This window comes from Saimiri boliviensis, chromosome 16, assembly GCF_048565385.1.
Source record: "Saimiri boliviensis isolate mSaiBol1 chromosome 16, mSaiBol1.pri, whole genome shotgun sequence".
NCBI lineage: Eukaryota > Metazoa > Chordata > Mammalia > Primates > Cebidae > Saimiri > Saimiri boliviensis.
The window spans coordinates 34,856,897-34,869,154 of record NC_133464.1 but is presented as its reverse complement, the minus strand read 5'-3'; the positions used below and the strand labels follow the sequence as shown (position 1 = coordinate 34,869,154).

Below are 12,258 nucleotides of genomic sequence, written 5' to 3'. Positions count from 1 at the left end.
GATAAAATTATTCAAAACATCACTATGCTTATAAAAATAAGCACTCCTAAAATTATCTGCCTTTTCTTTTTATAAAGATAAACTTCTGACTTCCACTTCCCTAAAGTAAGTGATTAGATAGGAGGCAGGTCAACGCACTTGCTTCGAAGACTAGACTAACCAACATAAGAAAGCTGTGGAAGCAATGAGGATGAAAAGAATTAAAAATCCAGAGGTGCAAGAGCGCTTCCGAGGCAGCTGAGACCACTGGCTTGTTCTTCCATGGGGGTAACTGCAGAGTTTGGGCATGAGTAAGGACTGAGCTTGGCTTAAGCAGAGCAACTCTAATAAAGCAAACAAGAGACAGGTAGTGCTTTAGACGTTTGCATGGACTGAAATGACAGACTAGAATCTACAGACAGACAGCTTCCCCAGTGATATTTCTCCTCCGAGATGGAACACTGAAGGAATTGATAGAGAGGCTGAGTCAAGGCTGGGCGCAGTGGCTCATGCCTGTAATCCCAGGACTTTGGAAAGCTGAGGAGGGCGGATAACTGGAGGTCAGGAATTTGAGACCAGCCTGGCCAACATGGTGAAACCCCATTTCTACAAAAAATGCAAAAAATTAGTTGGGTGTGGTGGTACACACCTATAATCCCAGCAACTTGGGAAGCTGAGGCAGGAGAATGAATCACTTCAATCCAGAAGGCAGAGGTGGTGGTGAGCTGAGATCATGCCATTGCACTCCAACCTGGGCGACAGAGCAAGACTCCATCTCAAAAACAAACAAACAAACAAAAAACAGAGAGGCTGGGTCAAAAGGGAAGAGAAAACTTCCTATAGTCTCCAGTGGTAAGAGAGAATCCTAGTGGTTGGGGGTGGGAGGGGGTCTATGTAATCCCTCACTGCATGGAGATAATCAACTCCTCATTCTATCTGTCTGACACAGCAAAGAGCAAACCTCTCTGGGAGAAAACACATCAACTGAAAGAAAATCATGTTCATTCATACACAATGTTAGCCTAGTTTAGGGACACTAAGTAAACACATTAAGAGATATCAAAAGAGGCAAACTATGTGGCGACACATAATCAAGAGAAAACCAGAAAATCAGTCAGACTCAAAGAAAATTCAGATATTAAAGTTAGAAAGCAAATACCTAAGATGCAGTGATTAACAAAATGTATAAAATAACGCAATTAGCAATTTTCAACATAATCTATATTAAAAAAAGAACCAAGTGGACATTCTGAAACTAAAAAATAAACATCTGAAATTAAGAACTTGCCATATTTTTTTTTTTTTTTTGAGACAGAGTCTTGCTCTGTTGCCCAGACTGGAGTGCAGTGGTGCAATCTTGGCTCACTGCAACCTCCGCCTCACAGGTTCAAGCAATTCTCCTGCCTCAGCCTTCCGAGTAGCTGGGACTACAAGCAGACATCACCATGCCCAGCTAATTTTTGTATTTTTAGTAGAGATGGAGTTTTACCATGTTGGCCAGGATGATCTCAATCTCTTGATCTCGTGATCTGCCCGCCTCAGCCTCCCAAAGTGCTGGGATTACAGGCGTGAGCCACCATGCCCAGGCAAGAATTTGTCATATGATTTTAAGAGCTGAGTAAGACACAGGAAAACAGGTTTCACAGTCTTGCAGACAGGCCAAAAAATAAAAATAACAGAATTTAATCACAAAGAAACAAAACAGAGAATGAGACATGTGGGACACAGTCAAATGGTTTCATATTCATATAATTGGAATCCCAGAAAAAGAGAAAAAAGAATGGAACAAAAGCAATATATGATAAGATAATTACTGACAATTTCCTAAAACTGAAGAAAGAAATCAACTGAGAGATTCAAGAAACTCAGGGAATTTTAAGCAAGAAAATACAAAGAAAGGCATACCTAGGCACAGCATGGTCACACTGCTAAAAGCAAAGCATAAAAGAGAAAATCATTAAAGCAGCCAGAGAAGAGATACACTTAAAGGAACAATAAAATTGATAGTTTCCATTCTTTCTGTTGAAAAGTGCTGGGGGGTGCAGAGGGGAGGTAGTGATGTGGAGGGGTGGGGGTCAGAAGTGGAAGAAAGCAACCTGGAATCATATAACCATGAAAAGCATCCTTTAAGAATGAAGACAAAAATAAAGATGCTTTTAGATCCATGAAAGCTGACATAATTCACACAAAGGATTCTAAAAGTATCTTAAGAATGAAGACAAAAATAAAGATGTTTTTAGATCCATGAAAGCTAACATAATTCACTGTCAAGACACCAATATTACAAGAAATACTGAAGGAAAGTCTTCCTTTGATAACTGTAACATCATAATTTTAAACAAAAGGATACATGCTAAAAGGATAGAAAAAGACATATCTCAAACACACTCTCCAGTCTCCCAAAAAAAGTTGCTGTGGCTATTTTAATATTTGACAAAGTAATTTTTAAGGTAACAGTATTACAAGAAATGAGAAGAGCATTTCTAAATCGTAGAAGGGTCAAATCATTAGGAAATCCTAACAATCCTGAACTGGAAGGTAACTAGAAACACAGCTTCAAAATATATAAAGCAAAATTGACTGGAGTAAAGTGAGAAAATACAAATCCACAATTGAAAGAGTAGATTTTAACCTCTCTGTAACTGATAGAACAAGTAAAGACCAAAAACAGCAGTGAAACAGAAGAATTTAAAAACATGATTAATCAACCTGACCTAACTGACATACATATAAAACCATATCCAACAACAGTAGAATGCATATTTTTTTTCAAATGCACATAGAACATTTACCAGAATAGATAATATGCCAGACCACAAACCAAGTCTCAACAAATTTCCAAGGACTGAGTCATAAGGTAATTCTTTGGTCATGGAAAAATTAAACCAGGAAAAAAAAAAAAAAAACTAAAAAATTCCCAAATGTTTGGCAATCAAAAAAACAAGACTTCTAAATAACGTACGGGTCAAAGAACTAGTCACAATGAAAATTTAAAAATATTTTCCATAAAATGAAAATGCAGTATGACATAACAAAACTAGAATGCCACTAAAGCAGTACTTCAAAAAAATGCATAGCTTTTTGCATAAACATAAATGCATATATTGAAAAAACGAAACTCAGAAAGTAAATTATCTAGACTTACAACTCAAGATGCTAGAAAGAAAACTGCAAATTAAATGCAAAATATGTAGAAGGGTAATAAAAATAAGAGTAGATACCAATGAAATGGAAAGCTGACATTCAATAGAGATTACCAAGGAGCCGAAACTTGGTTCTCTGAAAAGATTAGTATACGTAACAAAAAGACAAAAAAAAAAGAAAGTGGAACTCATACACTGTTGATGGGAACATAAATTAGTACAACCATTATGGAAAATAGAAGGGAGGTTACTGAAAAAACTAAAAACAGAACTACCATATGATCCAGCAATTTCACTACTGGGTATATAGCCAAAGGAAAAAAATCCATATGCTGAAAAGATATCTGTACTCCCATGTTCACTGCTACCCTATTGACAATAGCCAAGATATGAAATCAACTTAAGTTTCCATGAGCAGATGAATGGATACAGAAAATGTGGATCATACACAATGAAATATTATTTAGTGATTTAAAAAAAGAGTAAAATTCTGTCATATGCAGCAACATGGATGAGCTTAGAGGACATTATCTTAAGTTAAACAAGCCAGGCAAAGAAAGATGAATATGCAATGTTTTTACTCATATATGGAAGCTAAAAGAGTTGATCTCATAAAAGTATAGGAGAGTTGGAAAGTAGCCAGAGGTTGGCTAATGCATGCAAAATCAGAGCTAGAAAGAAGGAGTAAGTTCTTGTGCTATATAGCACTACAGGGTGACTATCATAAACAACAATATATTATATAACCTCAAACAGCTGGAAGACAGGATTTTGAATGTTCTCAACACAAAGAAATGATAAAATGATAAATGTTTGAGGTGACAAATATGCTAATTGTCCTGATTTGATCATTACACTTTGCAAACATGTATCAAAATATCATACTATACACCATGAATATGTACAATTATTTGTGAATTCAACATATAACAAATATTTTTAAATAAAATGAAATAAATATAATAAACCTAGAGAAAAAATTGTCAGAAAAAAGTAAAAGCACAAATTATCAATATGAGAAATAAGAAAGGAGACATCACTACAAATGATGCCCATAAATTTGACAAATAAAATGGATAAATTCCTTGAAAAAATATAACTTATCAACATTGAATAAGGGAAAAAATGTAATATATGAATAGTCTGCTATATATTTTTTAAAAAGGGGGTGGGGAGCAGATCCCTAATCAAAACCTATCCACAAAGAAAACTCTAGGTTCAGATGGCTTTCCTGATGAATACTTCCAAATACTTTAAAAATTCACTGGTAGGTTCTTTCCAACATTATTAATCTCAGACTAACGGTTTCAGATAATACAAAAAGAAGAAACATTTTCCAACTCATTTTATAAGACAGGCATAATTCTGATATCAAAATTTGAAAAAAAAATTTCAAAATACAAAAATTTCAGACCAGTATTTCCTATGAACACAGAAGCAAAATACTACACAGCCAAAAAGGAGAAATAACTCAAATGCTCACCAACTAATGAATATATAAAGTGTGTTACTTCCAAATAAGAGAACATTGTTTACCCATGAAAAAAGAATGAAGTACACTCATGCTACAACATGGATGAACCTTGAAAACATGCTAAGTGAAAGAAACAATGGCAACAGAAGGTAACAAATTGTATAATTCCATTTAGTTGTAATGTCTAGTTAGGCAAATTCATAAAAACAGGAAGTAGTAGTTGCCAGAAACTGATAGAAAGGAGAAAAGAAAGTGATTGCTAATAGCTCTGGGATTTATAGAGTGACAAAAATGTTCTAGTTGTATAACAGCGAAAACTATTAAGTTGTATACTTTAAAAGGGTGAATTTGTGGTATGTGATTACCTATTTAAAAAAAAAAAAAAGCAATTTACCTAAAAATAATTTCTAAGTCTAACAACATATAGAAAGGATAATACAAAATCAACATAATTCAATAACAGAACAAAACATATGATCCACTTCAATAAAAACAGAAAAAATATTTTTAAAACTGAACAACCATTAGTGATAAAACTCTTTGGTGAACTAGGAACAGATTTTACTTAATCTAATGAAGATTATATACAAAAAAAACCCCTACTTTAAACAGTGTATGCAAATATACTGAATGTTGAGAAATTAAATATTTCCACTAAGTATGGGGAGAAAATGCAAGGATTTATACTATCACTACTTCTATTAACACTATATTTGAGGTTAGTAAGTGATGCAAATGAAATAAAATTCACAATGGTTAAAAATTAAAAGTAAAGCATTTTTTATTTGTACATAATTACATTTATAGAAAATACAAAATAATCCATAAAGAATTAACAAGTGAATTATCAAGGTCACTGGACACAAGACCAATTTTTAAAAATCAATCTATCAAGCACCTTATGTAAACTGAAGCTTTTTTATAGAAGCCCGACTTATTCTCCTGTGTAATTAATATAATGATACTCCCATCATTTTCAAGCATCAGTGAATGAATTAGGGAGGAATAGTTATCTCATTACTAAGTAGAAACCTTTTATTTACTTAACCTAGACTGCTAATTAGTAATAAGAAAGAGATTTTAACAATTCAACTTGATTTAGGGGAGAAACGCAAATAAATTTCTCATATGTAGCTTCAGTTTCTTGATCTTATTTCTAAGTCTTCACATAGGGGGAGGGCTATAAATAAAGCTACCTTGGCAATGGGCAGAGCAGCTTAAAGAAAAAAAAAGAGGGTAAGGGAATATGGAGGGTAACATGAGTGAGGAGAGAATGCCAATCTATTCATCCCAGGCCTCAGAGAACCACAAGAGAAAGGAGACTGAGCAAATAACTAGGCACACAGAGATACAAGGCACCCTGAGTGAGAAAAGAAGAACCAGGCAACAGAAAAACACCCAAAGAGAATTCAGATGGTGGGATCCTTGGAAAGACTGTAACAAGAATATGTTTATCAAATTTAAAGAAAAGACTCTCTCTAAAATGTCTGCAGGAAATGGGGAAGAACTGAGCATATTTGAAAAAAAAAAATCAAACTAGACTAAGAGTACAGAATTTAGAGCTAAATGACTTGGGTCCAAATGCAGGCTCTGTCATTTACTAGCAGTGTGATCTTGGCAAAGTTACTTTAACCTCTCTGTGCCTCAGTTCTGCCATTTATACAACAGGGTAAAAACAGTACCTCTCCCATTGGATGATGACATACTTAAGAATTATGTATGGTATTCAGTAAGTACTAAACACATTTTTATTATTATTCCCAATTCAAATGTCTACATTGGTTTGGGTTTCCCCAGAAGTAGACCTCAACTCAAGAATTCAGTGCAGCAGTTATTTTGAGAGGTGATCCCAGGAAAAACATCAGTAGGGAAAATCAAAAAGTGAAACAGGGAAGAAAAGGAAGTCAAGGAAGGACATATTATGAAGCCAGTTACCCTGATGGGCAACTAGAGCTTGATCAGTGGAGAACTCTGGTAGACAGCAGAAAACGTGGCTCAGTTATCCTAAAGGCAGTTGAGACAAAGGTATTTATCTACCAACTCCCCATTCACCACTGGTGGAAAGTGTTTCTCAAGGCATTAACTGTCTGGTGTGTGCGGGTTGCTCTGCACACAGATCAAGCGTGTTTCTTTTCAGGCAGATAGTCATAGATGTTTGCAGAAGATAGTATGCGAATGGATGCCAAAAGGATATGGTTAGGAAACTAAGAAAATCTGCTACAGGTATCTAGTCCAAAAGATAAATTAATTATGTCTCCTTCCTTAAGCTAATGCTTTCCGACTTTGCCTTCAAGCCCCAATTTCTAAATACTCCCATGTGCATCCTCACTTTCCCACTGAAATGTGACTTCTCCCTGCCTCCTGGAAAAAGGAGGTGGAGTGGGTGGGTGTTGGTTCATTATAATTTCTTATTGCCAACCTCAAGAGCCCATCTCAGACTTCAGTTTCACTGGCCTACAGGAAAAGAGGCAGTTTATTAGTGACAGTAAGTTCATGAGGATTGAATATACTGAATATAATGTATCTGAGCAGGACTGAGAGAATCCCAGCAGTTGACTTTTCAAAATACAGGCTAGAGCTTAAGGAAAGAGGTTTTACCTACAAACCACAGACCAGGAAGCCAAATGCATACCTGAAATCATAAGCCTGAGAGAACCAAAGAAGAAAATTCAGAGAGAAGAAAATCAAGAATGGACTCTTGAGAAACTAGCTCTTCCTCCCTTTCTATCTAGATGAAAACCACCCTTTTCTTGGGGCTGCGCTACTGTCCAATGAGTGCATAGTGAGGGCAATACTGCTAATGCCTAAACAACACACCTGCATCAACTAGTGCTTTGCTTTACCTTGGTACAATTCTTAGAAAAATGAAAACCCATTTTTCTGAGGTAAGAAAAAAAAAGAAAGTCATTATTATCTTTGTACTTGAGATCTAGTCACCTGCTAAATATATCATTAAATCCCCCTGTTCCATATATTCCCATTGCCTTTTCTCAGCATTTAGTTTACAGAACTACTGCAATGGCCTCTTTAAAGGTAGCCCTGCTTTGGGGATCTGCTCCTTTTCATTCACCCTCTATAATGCTACTACAGATTATCTTTATAAGTTGGAAGTTTAACTCTGCCATTACATTGCTTGAAAGCCTATGATTGGCCAGGCGCAGTGGCTCACGCCTATAACACCAGCACTTTGGGAGGCCAAGGTAGGCAGACCACGAGATCAAGAGATCAAGACCAACCTGGCCAACATGGTGAAACCCCGTCTCTACTAAAAATACAAAAATTAGATGGGCGTTGTGGCACAGACCTGTAGTCCCAGCTACTTGGGAGGCTGAGGCAGGAGAATCACTTCAACCTGGGGAGGCAGAGGTGGCAGTGAGCCGAGGTCGCACCACTACACTCCAGCCTGGTGACAGACTGAGACTCTGTCTCAAAACAAATTTAAAAAACTAAGATTGTTCCATACTATTTCAAATAAAACAATACATGGAAAATAATAACCTAGTCCTAACATATCTTTCTAGTCACATCTCCTACCCCCCTCATTCTCATCTACCTAGTCCCCTACATTTTAGTTATTTCTTTGGCTTTTATCCCTGAATTCACCATGTAGCTCCAGCAACTATTATCACCTACTCAGGGGACAGCAAACTATAGTCTACATCCCAAATATAGCTTTCTACCTATCTTTGTAAATAAAGTTTACTGAAGCACAGCCATGCTTATCCATTTACATATTGTCTGTGGTTGCTTTCAAACTAAAGAACAGAGCTGAATAGTTGTAACAGAGACTCTACGGCCTATAAAGTCTAAATTATTTATTATCTGGTCAAATAAAAATGTCATATATATGATCACAGACACATATGATATCAAAGAATATCATATATGTATAACTGGATTCCCAGAAGGAAATAAGAAATTGGGTCTGAAATAGTATTTGAGGAAATAAAGACCAAAATTTGCAAGTTAAATAAAAATTAACATCACACAGATTTAAGAACCTCAATGAATACCAAGCAGGACACAGACAGACAGACAGACACACACACACACACACACACACACACACACACACAAAGTATGATACAGTCAAACTCCTAAAAATCAAAGATGAAAAGAAAAATCTTTTTTAAAAGCCAGATAAGAGAGTTCTGGTTTCCAGTACGTTGGTATAAACCCCAAAACAGCCTATCTTCCCCACTGTTGGGCAAAATTTTTAAAATAACAAAAAAGTACTTCTGGACTCTGAAAAACAAATAAAAGCAAATTCTGGAGGGGAGTCAAAACTTGGAAAAGTGATCCACAGAAGAGTAAATTTCCTAGTTTGGTTGTTTTTCTCCTTTCACTAACAGCTTTGCCTGAAGGCCAGGAAACGATCACTGTATTACAGGGCCACAACCCAGAACTGAAAACTGCAAGTTAAAACTCTGTCTTTTTGGCCAGAGGAACTGAGAAAAGAAACTCATATGATAGAAAATATGCAGGGAGTCCTGAAAAAGAGAAAGATACAGAAAGGGATCCCGTAAACAACAAAAAACACAACATTCTCCAGAGAATTATAATAAACCCCAGAGTTTACAAAATATAACATTAACCATATCCAAGATATAATCCAAAATTCTCACAATGCAAAACACAAGAAAAATGTGAACAACTTAAAAAGATCCCAGCCCTAAGACAATGTACATGTTATAATTATCCAACAATGACTGCAAAGCAACCACTATAAATAAGCTCCATCGAGGAAAGACAAGGACAACTGAATGGAATGGAAAGAGGTTCTCAGCAGAGAAAGAGAAGTTATTTAAAAAAAAAAAAAAAAAAAAGAACCAATTTAATGTTAAAAAAAGTTCACTGGTTGGGCTCAATAAGAAAATGGAGATGAGAAAAAAGAGTCTGTGAACCTGAATATGTATCAATAAAAATAACCTTATCTGAAAAACAAAGAGAAAAAAAATTGGCAGGAGGAGAACTGAACAGTTTGAGGCCTGTGGGACAATTTCAAACGTTTTATCGTAATTGCCACTAGAATCTTGAGAGGTAAGAAGAAAGACACAATGATAGAAAACATCCTAAACTTGGTGAAAGTCAAAAATTTACAGATTCGAGAAGGTCGGTACTCTCCAAAGAGGATTAAACTCAAAGAAAATGACTAAACACACATCAAATTAAACTGCTGAAAACCAAAAACAAAGAAAAAATTCTTGGAAGCAGCTAGAGAAAAATGACACACTACATAGAGGGAAATAAGGTTTAGATTACAAAGATTTTTCACCAGAAATCAGAGAAGTGAAAAGAGAGTCAAACAGCCTCATTAAGGTGCTCAAGGAAGCAAGAATCTACTCAGAATTCTACATCCACCTAAAATATACTTTAGGAAAGAAAGTAAAATAAACACCTCAAAGAAACACAAAGAGAATGTATCCCCAGCAGACTGATCTGCAAGAAAAGCTAAGGTAAACATTAGGCTGAAAGGAAATGCTGCATCTTCAGGAATGAAGAAAGAGCAACAGAAATAATAAACACATAGGAAAACACAAAACACTACATTTTTCCTTTAAGTTCTATAAAATACATATGACTGTCAACAGCAAAAACTGTAACATTGTTTGGTGAGGTTTGCAAAGTATAGCATGCAAGACAACTATAATATAAAGGTCGGGTCAAGGGAGCGGGAGAGAATAAAACAATCTGCATGGTTACAAGGTTTCCGTGTTTTAAGTGAATTAGTACACTAACAACCATAAGTAGTCTGTAAAAGGTTAGGTATGCATATCGTAATCCCTAGGGCATTAAAAAAAAAATACAAAGAGGTATCACTGAAAAAACCAATAGATCAAGTAAAATGAAATACTAAAAAATAATCCAAAAGAAAGCAGAAAAGGAGGAAGCAAGGAACAAAAAGAGAGGAACAGAAGACAATAAAGTAGCAGAACTATCACTACTGATACAGCAAACATGTCAACAATTAATCATATTAAGTGTTAATAATCTACACCCTCCAATTGAAAGGCAAAGATTGACAGTGGATTTCTTTTTTTAAAAGATCAAGATTTTATACTAATTACCTACAAGGAGAAACTTTAAATATAAAAACATAAACATCCAAACCACACTTATCATCCAACTTTAACTGACATTTATAGAACTTTAAGTCCAAAGATGACCAAACACATTCTTTTCAAGTGTGCATAATACAGTCACCAAGACAGAGCATATCCTGGGCAATAAACCAAATCTCAATAAATGTAAAGATCAAAATCATACAAAGTGCATATTAGAAAGTAGTAACAATATATTAATAAGTGAGAAAACACTATATCTGAAAGTTATAATCATTCTAAATAATCCATAAGTAAAAGATAAAATCACAAAGAAAACTGGAAAGTAATTTGAGCTAAATGACAAATAAACAGCAATCTAAATTTGTGGGATGTAACTAAAGCACAGCCTAGATAAAAATTCATAGCTTTGAATATACGTATTGGAAGAAAAATGTAAAATCAATGACCTAAGATTCTACCTTAAGAAATTAGAACAAACAGCAAAGTAAACTTAAAGTAAAAAGAAATAAATTACCATGATGACTGAAAAGCCAATGAAATAGAAAACAGATCAATAATAGAGAAAATTTAAAAAGCCAAAGTTGTTTCTTTGTTTCTAGATTCATTTCTTTGCATGCAGTCCAAACTTTACACCCTTCACAAAAAATTAACACAAAATGGAAAACGGACTTTATATGTAAAACGCAAAACTATAAAAACTCTTAGAAAATAACACAGCAGATAACCTAGATAACTTTGGGTATGGCAATGACTTTTTAGATATAACGCCAAGGTACAATCTATTAAAGAAATAATTAATAAGCTGAGCATTAAAATTAAAATCTTCTGCTCTGCAAAAAAACAATGCTGAGAGGATAAAAAGATAAGGCACGGATTGGAAGAAAATATTTGCAAAAGACACATCTGATAAAGGACTGTATACAAAATACCAAGAACTTTCTCTCTTTCTTTCTCATCTCCTCAGTTATACCCTCACAGAATACCAAGAACTCTCAAAACTCTAACAATAAGAGAACAAACAACCCAATTAAAAATAAGTCAAAGACCTTAACAGCTTACAGATCAAAATATACATAGATGGCAAATAAGCATATGAAAAGATGTTCCACATCATATGTCGTCAGAGAAATGCAAATTAAAACAACAATGAGATTCTACTACACCTATCAGAATAGCCAAAATCCAGAACACAGACATCAAATGTTGGTGAGGATGTAATGCAACAGAAACTCTCATTTATTGCTGGTGGAAATGAAAAATGATACAGCCACTTTGTAAGACAGTCTGGTTTAGTTTCCTACACAAACTAAACATACTTTTAGCACATGATCCCGCAATTACTCTTCTTGGTGTTAATCAAAGGAGTTGAAAATATGTCCACTAAATTTAACCATTCCCCAATATATGTGTACTTCAAAATATCATGCTATACATTATAAAAACATACAATGTAATTTGTCAATTTCTAAAACAGAAACAAAATTTATGTCCACACAAAAACCTACACACAGATATTTATAGCAGCTTTATTCATAACTGGCAAAACTTGGAAGCAACCAAATTGTCCTCCAAATTTGCCAAATGGTAGGGGAATAGA

General features: G+C 34.9%; 1 protein-coding gene and 1 non-coding gene across 12 annotated transcripts in view; one reads left to right on the top strand and one right to left on the bottom strand.

The window, feature by feature from the left end:
- The window catches only part of MYCBP2 (MYC binding protein 2), a 281,569-nt gene that overhangs the window by 256,932 nt on the left and 12,379 nt on the right, over positions 1-12,258 (bottom strand). The gene's annotated exons all lie outside the window — the stretch shown is intronic.
- Positions 7,335-7,460, top strand: LOC120365846 (U4atac minor spliceosomal RNA). The gene has a single exon (XR_005580689.1). It is a non-coding gene; the product is annotated as a U4atac minor spliceosomal RNA (small nuclear RNA).